The 10,705-nt window shown below is 37.5% G+C and overlaps 1 pseudogene; it reads right to left on the reverse strand.

Annotated features, from left to right (window-relative positions):
* Nucleotides 1-3,586: 3,586 nt before the first annotated feature.
* On the reverse strand, nt 3,587-4,237 carry LOC132492988 (WASH complex subunit 3-like; annotated as a pseudogene).
* Between the last annotated feature and the right edge of the window lie 6,468 nt (nt 4,238-10,705).

A 10,705-nucleotide genomic window follows, 5' to 3' on the forward strand; every position in this document is an offset into this window, starting at 1 on the left:
TGGGCAGCATACAGTTAAATTCTTCCACCTGGTGGAGGTTTCAGTATCTGCAAAACAGCTCAAAGGATGTGGCTCAGAATATCTATAGCCCTTGAGAAGTCACTAAAAGTCCTTGACTTCGTTTAATGGCTAAACTGTTACTATTTTGTCTTGCTTCACAGTTTCCCTGTTTTTCTGCATTTTCTCACGTCTCTGGTTAAACTTATTCTTTGACTAAAGTTTTTCTACACACAAAAGGCAAGTAGAAGACATGGGAGGAGGGGGTCTATTCTGGGAAGGCCCCATAGGGTCCTGCTGGGTTGCAAAAGCTGAAAAGGAACCAGCCATTCAGAGACATATACACTGTTCAGTGGTTAAGAAATACACAAATAAAATACTTATCTTGAAGAGGACCTGACATTTGCTTGTGAAAGTGAGCCCTGACTACTTACAGCTTGTGGTTATTTTAAAGGGGTAGAAGGAGTGATCTGAAATCTGGCAGAAGGTTGTGCTACTGAATGGATGGTGTGGCTATGAACACAGAGGCAAATGGAGATCACTGGTGGATGTATGCGGTGTGTGTGTGTGCATGCGCGTGAGCATGTGTGTGCGTGTTCTGTGTATTTTTACACAGCTGAATTCATTTGGGTATAGTTTTCTGTGTTCACCTAATGTTTCTCATTGGCAAAATCACACATAAGCAAACACAAAATTTGCATGATCCTGAAATCTTTTTCTAATATATCAATCACATTAGAAAAAATATTTACATCTTCAAAAAAAGTTTTATAGCAGAACCGAGAGTAATTCAAATGTTAGTTTAAAAGTGGTTTGGAGGTACTGGTAGAAGAAAGAAGTCTCACTTGATGGCAGAGATAAAAGATAAGAAAATAGTACCAATCCTCCACTTCCTCACCATCCTCATTAGCCTGAGGACTTCTGTAGTGGAGACTGGCAGCCACCTCACTCTACAAACCTTAGAGCATCATTCAATTTCCACCAACCACAACAAATGACATTTAGAAATACGACTTTGGCCCAAAGAATGTTCAACTGTGGCCAAAACTCTTTGTTAAGGCAGATGACATTATGAAAGGGTATGAAAGGTATTTATAAGATATTCCATGAAAAGTGAACCAGTAAAGAAAGCTTTAAAATATTTAAAATAAGCTTAAGTTGTCTAGATAATGAAGCCACTCTATGAACAATACTAAGATATTTCAATAGATGCATGTATAGATATCTTGATAAAAGCTTCTAGCCAATGTAAACATTGAAAAGAATTCAGTAAACAGTATTTATAAATTAATTAGTTAATCATAATATATATATATATATATGATAAAGTAGAATGCTTCCAGTAAAACTATTTTTCTAAGGAATATTTAATGGCCTGAGAAAAGTCTCATGTGATGCCAAGAGAAAACAGAATTTAAGACTTCACATAGTATGAAAATCATACAGAAAATAAATAGGGAGGGACTGAGAGATTAAAATATAGTAACACTGGTTATTTCTAGCTTGTAAAATGCCAGGTTTTAAAAAATTCTCATATCTTTGGATATTTTCTGTATTTTTTCTAAAATGAACATATATGGTCAGAAAAAAATGCTATTTTATATAAAACTTACAAGAAATATGGAGTAAATCTAAAATATATTTGTTTATTATGCTAATTATTTAATTATCATGAATAGTTCTATGTTTAACATAATATGTAAAGTTCATAGAAAAGTTCAAACTTGTTGATGGTATATACTTAAATATCTTTAGTAAATTAAAGATAGCTTCTCTAGAGCAAGACAATTTTCATCTCATTTTTATCAATTTATATTTATATTGAGATGAAAACATTTTTCTATTATGGTACCTGCAATTTAATTCACGAAATTTCAAATGTTTAAAATTTTTTAACTGTATAACTTTGCTAACTGTGTTTATATGTATTGTACAAGTATATACACACACACATGAACATGATTAATAAAATTTTACAGTATAAATATATAAATATGTACATTATTCAGATGTGTGCACATGCAAATAGAAATAATTAACAAGGGAAATAAATAAGGATGAGATTTTTTCCATGGGAATAATCTGAAAATACTCTCAGGAGATCTAGAAAGGAAGGTAACTATTGAAATTTTTTTTTTTTAATATGGCAGAGAAACAATCAGAACGTTATTTGGTCTACCTACTATAGCATTCCCAACTGCTAGATGTATTTTCAAATGTGTTGTAAGTATTGTTTCTTCTTTTTAGACTCTTAAAATTGTATGCAACATGTTACAAGGGAGTTCGGGCTGTGGGACAAGAGGATGGGAAGCGTTTGATACAAGTAGGGGACAATGAGCTACAAAAGGAGAGGAGACACAGATGGTGATGGATGGTACATTTGCTGTGTTATAAGGAATAAATGATTTAAAAGATGTAAATACTTCAAGGTAGTATGTTCATTTGAATCATGCAGAAACCTTGGTCTGGGAAGGTTAAGTCCCATGTCCGAGGTCACATAGCCAGTAGGGTAGTAAAGTCAGAATTTCAACCCAGGACTCCTAATGGATATGCCCACTCCTCTTTCCACTCTACCACCCTCCCCTCCGGCCCTCCTCCAGGTAAGCCACAAATAGGAGATGGTTTAAAACAGAAAAATTGCACGTTCCTGCAGTTCCCTACTCCAAATATAGTTGTGGGAAAGAGCTTACACAAGGAAAAGAGTTATCATTCTTTTGAAAGCACACAAGTCCTGCCTCAGCCCTTACTACTGAGTTACACAAATAGTGTAACCTACTATTTTCACCCTACTTGACGTGGTACCTGGGGAAGTTAGGCCACCTAAGCCCTCCCAGAGGAAAGAACTGATATTTGCTACTAACTTTGTTAAACAAGTGGATATAGAGGAAGTGTTTTCCAAATACCAGCAGGGAGTAATCTGAAACCCAGCAGCTCGTACAGCACCCAGAGGGCTGCATGTAAACTGTAGATACAGACATGGCTCAGTCCATTGGAGATTAGCTTCCTTACTGATTCTCATGCCTCTGAATGAAGTTTCTACCTCATTGCAGGGCAAGACCTTCCATCCTCACTTTGGCCCATGGTGTGAAAAGTAATAACACAGAATGAAGCCTTGTGGTCCTGTTATATACAAGCACACTTGACCAAGCGTGTTTTTGTTTTTGTTTTTAACTGATGAGAGTCCACGGTATTATTGCAAATAGGAAAAAACTGGTTGGTTTGGGATGTCCTGCTCAGTCACGGTGCATCATGAGACTTAAGTGGGAAGGAAGAAGAAAGCAAGCCTGGAAAGGACTGGTGAGGCAGGACTGACCCAGGTGAGTGGCTGCTTCTTGAATTTAATGTAGTATCTAAAGAGGCATAAAAAATCTAGATTGTGTTTGGCCCAATCCCATAGGTGAAACATGTAACCTAAAGATTCCAATCAATGATTATATCAGAAGTCAGTCTTTTTTTTTTTTTTTTTTTATAAATGCTTTATTTATTTTTTCACAGAGGAAGCTTGGTGGTGGATATGTAGCCATTGGATGCTTTTATGACGAAGAGTTAAAGTTCAGGCTCTATTTCTTACAGAATGTAAATGTGCACCAACACATGTATATGTAATTGTTATCAAAATTAAGCTTAGTCACTAAAAGAAGATTCGCTGTCTGAACTTTCTTCTGTATTTTTTTCACCTTCTACATCAGGCACTGGGGCATCTGGCCTCTCAGGAAGATCTGGGTCTAGTCCTTCCGATATCATTTTGTTTCTGATTCCCATCACTGGAACACCCACTTGAACCATTTTGAGATATCTGGCATATCTTATGTCCTTGGCTACAGTTAAGATATTTTCTGGTGTTACTTCACTTTCCCGTGGTCCAGAGTCTTGTAAATGGTTATGTGGTTGCTCTGAAGTGGTTTCAGAATGTGTTTCATTTGTGATCCTAGTGACACTTGTAGGAGATACTTCAAATATGACATCATCTAGCTCTGGGATAGATGACAACTTTGCATCTAAAATATTGAGAGTTGTTTCAATTTGCTAGAGATGAAGAGAAAGGTCTGCCAGTTTCTCCTCACAAACTGTAGAAAAGGGGTTGAGGAACTGTACAGTCTGCACCACAAATTGGTTTAGAAATGCCACCGTTCTTTTCTGTTGAATAGCTGGCACCTTAGTCAGGTCTATGCCTGACCCCGTGAGAGGAAGCCCATCCTCATCCATCTCCTCAGCGGGCGAGGGACCCAGGGCTCACCCACAAACCTCTCCCCCACCTGGCCCGCCCAACCCGGTAATAGTATCCTAGTGTTTTTTTTTTTTTTTTTGGTTTGTTTTAACATCTTTATTGAAGTATAATTGCTTTACAATGGTTTATTAGTCTCTGCTTTATAATAAACTGAATCAGTTATACATATACATATGTTCCCATATCTCTTCCCTCTTGCGTCTCCCTCCCTCTCACCCTCCCTATCCCACCCTTCTAGGTGGTCACAAACCACCGAGCTGATCTCCCTCTGATATGCGGCTGCTTCCAACTAGCTATCGGTTTTACATTTGGTAGTGTATATATGTCCATGGCACTCTCTCACTTTGTCACAGCTTACCCTTCCCCCTCCCCATATCTTCAAGTCCATGCTCTAGTAGGTCTGTGTCTTTATTCCCGTCTTAACCCTAGGTTCTTCATGACCTTTTTTTTTGTTTGTTTCTTAGATTCCATATATATGTGTTAGCATACGGTATTTGTTTTTCTCTTTCTGACTTACTTCACTCTGTATGACAGACTCTAGGTCCATCCACCTCACTACAAATATCTCAATTTTGTTTCTTTTTATGGCTGAGTAATATTCCATTGTATATATGTGTCACATCTTCTTTATCCATTCATCCAATGATAGACACTTAGGTTCCTTCCATGTTCTGGCTATTGTAAATAGAGCTGCAATGAACATTTTGGTACATGACTCTTTTTGAATTATGGTTTTCTCAGGGTATATGCCCAGTAGTGGGATTGCTGGGTCGTATGGTAGTTCTATTTGTAGTTTTTTAAGGAACCTCCATACTGTTCTCCATAGTGGCTGTATCAATTTACATTCCCACCAACAGTGCAAGAGGGTTCTCTTTTCTCCACACCCTCTCCAGCATTTACTGTTTGTAGATTTTTTGATGATGGCCATTCTGACTGGTGTGAGATGATATCTCATTGTAGTTTTGATTTGCATTTCTCTAATGATTAATGATGTTGAGCATTCTTTCATGTGTTTGTTGGCAACCTGTATATATTCTTTGGAGAAATGTCTATTTAGGTCTTCTGCCCATTTTTGGATTAGGTTGTTTGTTTTTTTGTAATTGGCCGCATGAGCTGCTTGTAAATCTTGGAGATAAATCCTTTATCAGTTGCTTCATTTTCAAATATTTTCTCCCATTCTGAGGGTTGTCTTTTGGTCTTGTTTATGGTTTCCTTTGCTGTGCAAAAGCTTTTAAGTTTCATTAGGTCCCATTTGTTTATTTTTGTTTTTATTTCCATTTCTCTAGGAGATGGGTCAAAAAGGATCTTGCTGTGATTTATATCATAGATTGTTCTGCCTATGTTTTCCTCTAAGAGTTTGATAGTTTCTGGCCTTACATTTAGGTCTTTAATCCATTTTGAGTTTATTTTTGTGTAGGGAGTGTTCTAATTTCATACTTTTACATGTACCTTTCCAGTTTTCCCAGCACCACTGATTGAAGAGGCTGTCTTTTCTCCACTGTATATTCTTGCCTCCTTTATCAAAGATAAGGTGACCATAGGTGCGTGGGTTTATCTCCGGGCTTTCTATCCTGTTCCATTGATCTATATTTCTGTTTTTGTGCCAGTACCATATTGTCTTGATTACTGTAGCTTTGTAGTATAGTCTGAAGTCAGGGAGCCTGATTCCTCCAGCTCCATTTTTCTTTCTCAAGATTGCTTTGGCTATTCGGGGTCTTTTGTGTTTCCATACAAATTGTGAAATTTTTTGTTCTAGTTCTGTAAAATCTGCTAGTGGTAGTTTGATAGCGATTGTATTGAATCTGTAGATTGCTTTGGGTAGTAGAGTCATTTTCACAATGTTGATTCTTCCAATCCAAGAACATGGTATATCTGTTCATCTATTTGTATCATCTTTAATTTCTTTCATCAGTGTCTTATAATTTTCTGCATACAGGTCTTTTGTCTCCTTAGGTAGGTTTATTCCTAGATATTTTATTATTTTTGTTGTAATGGTAAATGAGAATGTTTTCTTTATTTCACTTTCAGATTTTTCATCATTAGTGTATAGGAATGCCAGAGATGTCTGTGCATTAATTTTGTATCCTGTTACTTTACCAAATTCATTGATTAGCTCTAGTAGTTTTCTGGTAGCATATTCAGGATTCTCTATGTAGAGTATCATGTCATCTGCAAACAGTGATAGCTTTACTTCTTTTCCGATCTGGATTCCTTTTATTTCTTTTTCTTCTCTGATTGCTGTGGCTAAAACTTCCAAAACTATGTTGAATAAGAGTGGTGAGAGTGGGCAACCTTGTCTTGTTCCTGATCTTAGTGGAAATGGTTTCAGTTTTTCACCATTAAGGATGATGTTGGCTGTGGGTTTGTCATATATGACCTTTATTATGTTGAGGAAAGTTCCCTCTATGCCTATGTTCTGCAGGGTTTTTATCATAAATGTGTGTTGAATTTTGTCAAAAGTTTTCTCGGCATCTATTGAGATGATCATATGGTTTTTCTCCTTCAATTTGTTAATATGGTGTATCACGTTGATTGATTTGTGTAAATTGAAGAATCCTTGCATTCCTGGAATAAACCCCACTTGATCATGGTGTATGATCCTTTTAATGTGCTGTTGGGTTCTGTTTGCTAGTGTTTTGTTGAGGATTTTTGCATCTATGTTCATCAGTGATATTGGCCTGTAGTTTTCTTTCTTTATGACATCCTTGTCTGGTTTTGGTATCAGGGTGATGGTGGCCTCATAGAATGAGTTTGGGAGTGTTCCTCCCTCTGCTGTATTTTGGAGGAGTTTGAGAAGGATAGGTGTTAGCTCTTCTCTAAATGTTTGATAGAATTCGCATGTGAAGCCATCTGGTCCTTGGCTTTTGTTTTTTGGAAGATTTTATATCACAGTTTCAATTTCAGTGCTTGTGATTGGTCTGTTCATATTTTCTATTTCTTCCTGGCTCAGTCTTGGCAGGTTGTGCATTTCTAAGAATTTGTCCATTTCTTCCAGGTTGTCCATTTTATTGGCATATAGTTGCTTGTAGTAATCTCTCACAATCCTTTGTATTTCTGCAGTGTCAGTTGTTACTTCTCCTTTTTCATTTCTAATTCTATTGATTTGAGTCTTCTCCCTTTTTTTCTTCATGAGTCTGGCTAATGGTTTATCAATTTTGTTTATCTTCTCAAAGAACCAGGTTTTAGTTTAATTGATCTTTGCTATCATTTCATTCATTCTTTTTCATTTATTTCTGATATGATCTTTATGATTTCTTTCCTTCTGCTAACTTTGGGGGTTTTTTGTTCTTCTTTCTCTAATTGCTTTAGGTACAAGGTTACGTTGTTTATTTGACATATTTCCTGTTTCTTAAGGTAGGATTGTATTGCTATAAGCTTCCCTCTTAGAACTGCTTTTGCTGCATCCCATAGGTTTTGGGTCATCAGGTCCCCATTGTCATTCGTTCCTTGGTATTCTTTGATTTCCTCTTTGCTTTCTTCAGTGATCACTTGGTTTTTAAGTAGTGTATTGTTTAGCCTCCATGTGTTTGTATTTTTGTTTGTTTTTGTTTTTTGTTTGTTTGCTTTTTTGTGGTATGCGGGCCTCTCCCTGTTGTGGCCTCTCCCGTTGCAGAGCACAGGCTCCGGACGTGCAGGCTCAGCGGCCATGGCTCACAGGCCTAGCCACTCTGTGGCATGTGGGATCTTCCCGGACGGGGGCATGAACCCATGTCCCCTGCATCGGCAGGCAGACTCCCAACCACTATGCCACCAGGGAAGCCCCATGTGTTTGTATTTTTTACAGATCTTTTCCTGTAATTGATATCTAGTCTCATAGCATTGTGGTCGGAAAAGATACGATTTCAATTTTCTTAAATTTATCAAGGCCTGATTTGTGACCCAAGATATGATCTATCCTAGAGAATGTTCCATGAACACTTGAGAAAAATGTGTATTCTTTTTTTTGTGGATGGAATGTCCTAGAAATATCAATTAAGTGCATCTTGTTTAATGTATCATTTAAAGCTTGTGTTTCCTTATTTATTTTCATTTTGGATGATCTGTCCTTTGTTGAAAGTGGGGTATTAAAGTCCCCTACTATGATTGTGTTACTGTTGATTTCCCCTTTTATGGCTGTTAGTATTTGCCTTATGTATTGAGGTGCTCCTATGTTGGGTACCTAAACATTTACAATTGTTATATCTTCTTCTTGGATCGAACCCTTAATCATTATGTAGTGTCCTTCTGTGTCTCTTGTAATAGTCTTTATTTTAAAGTCTATTTTGTCTGATATGAGAATTGCTACTCCAGCTTTCTTTTGATTTCCATTTGCATGGAATATCTTTTTCCATCCCCTCATTTTCAGTCTGTATGTGTCCCTAGGTCTGAAGTGGGTCTCTTGTGGACAGCATATAAATGGCTCTTGTTTTTATATCCATTCAGCCAGTCTGTGTCTTTTGGTGGGAGCAGTTAATCCATTTACATTTAAGGTAATTATAGATATGTATGTTCCTATTCCCATTTTCTTAATTGTTTTGGGTTTGTTATTGTAGGTCTTTTCCTTCTGTTGTGTTTCTTGCCTAGAGAAGTTCCTTTAGCATTTGTTGTAAAGCTGGTTTGGTGGTGCTGAACTCTCTCAGCTTTTGCTTGTCTGTAAAGGTTTTAATTTCTCCATCAAATCTGAATGAGATCCTTGCTGGGTAGAGTACTGTTGGTTGTAGGTTTTTCTCCTCCATCACTTTAAATATGTCCTGCCACTCCCTTCTGGCTTTAAGAGTTTCTGCTGAAAGATCAGCTGTTAACCTTATGGGGATTCTCTTGTGTGTTATTTGTTGTTTTTCCCTTGCTGCTTTTAATATGTTTTCTTTGTATTTAATTTTTGATAGTTTAATATGCGTCTTAGTGTGTTTCTCCTTGGATTTACCCTGTATGGGACTCTCTGTGCTTCCTGGACTTGATTATCTATTTCCTTTCCCATATTAGGGAAGTTTTCAACTATAATCTTTTCAAATATTTTCTCAGTCTCTTTCTTTTTCTCTTCTTCTTCTGGGACCCCTATAATTCAAATGTTGGTGTGTTTAATGTTCTCCTAGAAGTCTCTGAGACTGTCCTCAGTTCTTTTCATTCTTTTCTCTTTATTCTGCTCTACAGTAGTTATTTCCACTATTTTATCTTCCAGGTCACTTATCCTTTCTTCTGCCTCAGTTATTTTGCTATTGATCCCTTGTAGAGTATTTTTAATTTCATTTATTGTGTTGTTCATCGTTGCTTGTTTCCTCTTTAGTTCTTCTAGGTCCTTGTTAAATGTTTCTTGTATTTTCTCTATTCTATTTCCAAGATTTTGGATCATCTTTACTATCATTATTCTGAATTATTTTTCAGGTAGACTGCCTCTTTCCTCTTCATTTGTTAGGTCTGGTGGGTTTTTACTTTGTTCCTTCATCTGCTGTCTGTTTTTCTGTCTTCTCATTTTGCTTATCTTACTGTGTTTGAGGTCTCCTTTTTGTAGGCTGCAGGTTCATAGTTCCCGTTGTTTTTGGAGTCTGTCCCCAGTGGCTAAAGTTGGTTCAGTGGGTTGTGTAGGTTTCCTGGTGAAGGGGACTAGTGCCTGTGTTCTGGTGTATGAGGCTGGATCTTGTCTTTCTGGTGGGCAGGTCCACATCTGGTGGTGTGTTTTGGGGTGTCTGTGGACTTATTATGATTTTAGGCAACCTCTCCGCTAATGGGTGAGGTTGTGTTCCTGTCTTGCTAGTTGTTTGGCATAGGGTGTCCAGCACTGTAGCTTGCTGGTCATTGAGTGAAGCTGGGTGCTGGTGTTGAGATGGAGATCTCTGGGAGATTTTCGCCATTTGATATTACGTGGAGCTGGGAGGTCTCTTGTGGACCAGTGTCCTGAAGTTGGCTCTCCCACCTCAGAGGCACAGGACTGACTCCTGGCTGCAGCACCAAGAGCCTTTCATCCACACGGCTCAGAATAAAAGGGAGAAAAGGAAAGAAAGAAAGAAAGAAAGAAAGAAAGAAAGAAAGAAAGAAAGAAAGAAAGAAAGGGGATACAATAAAATAAAGTAAGATAAAATAAAATAAAGTTATTAAAATAAAAAATAATTTTTAAGAAAAAAAATTTTTAAAGAAAAAAAACAAAAAACAAAAACGGACGGATAGAACCCTAGGACAAATGGTCAAAGCAAAGCTATACAGACAAAACCACACACAGAAGCATACATATACACACTCACAAAAAGAGGAAAAGGGGAAAAATAATATATCTTGCTCTCAAAATCCACCTCCTCAATTTGGGATGATTCGTTGTCTATTCAGGTATTCCACAGATGCAGGGTACATCAAGTTGACTGTGGAGCTTTAATTCGCTGCTCCTGAGGCTGCTGGGAGAGATTTCCCTTTCTCTTCTGTGTTCGAACAGCTCCCCCGGCTCAGCTTTGGATTTGGTCCCACCCCTGTGTGTAGGTCGCCTGATGGCATCTGTTCTTTGCTCAGAGAGGT

This window comes from Mesoplodon densirostris, chromosome 1 (assembly GCF_025265405.1).
Source record: "Mesoplodon densirostris isolate mMesDen1 chromosome 1, mMesDen1 primary haplotype, whole genome shotgun sequence".
Classification (NCBI taxonomy): Eukaryota; Metazoa; Chordata; class Mammalia; order Artiodactyla; family Ziphiidae; genus Mesoplodon; species Mesoplodon densirostris.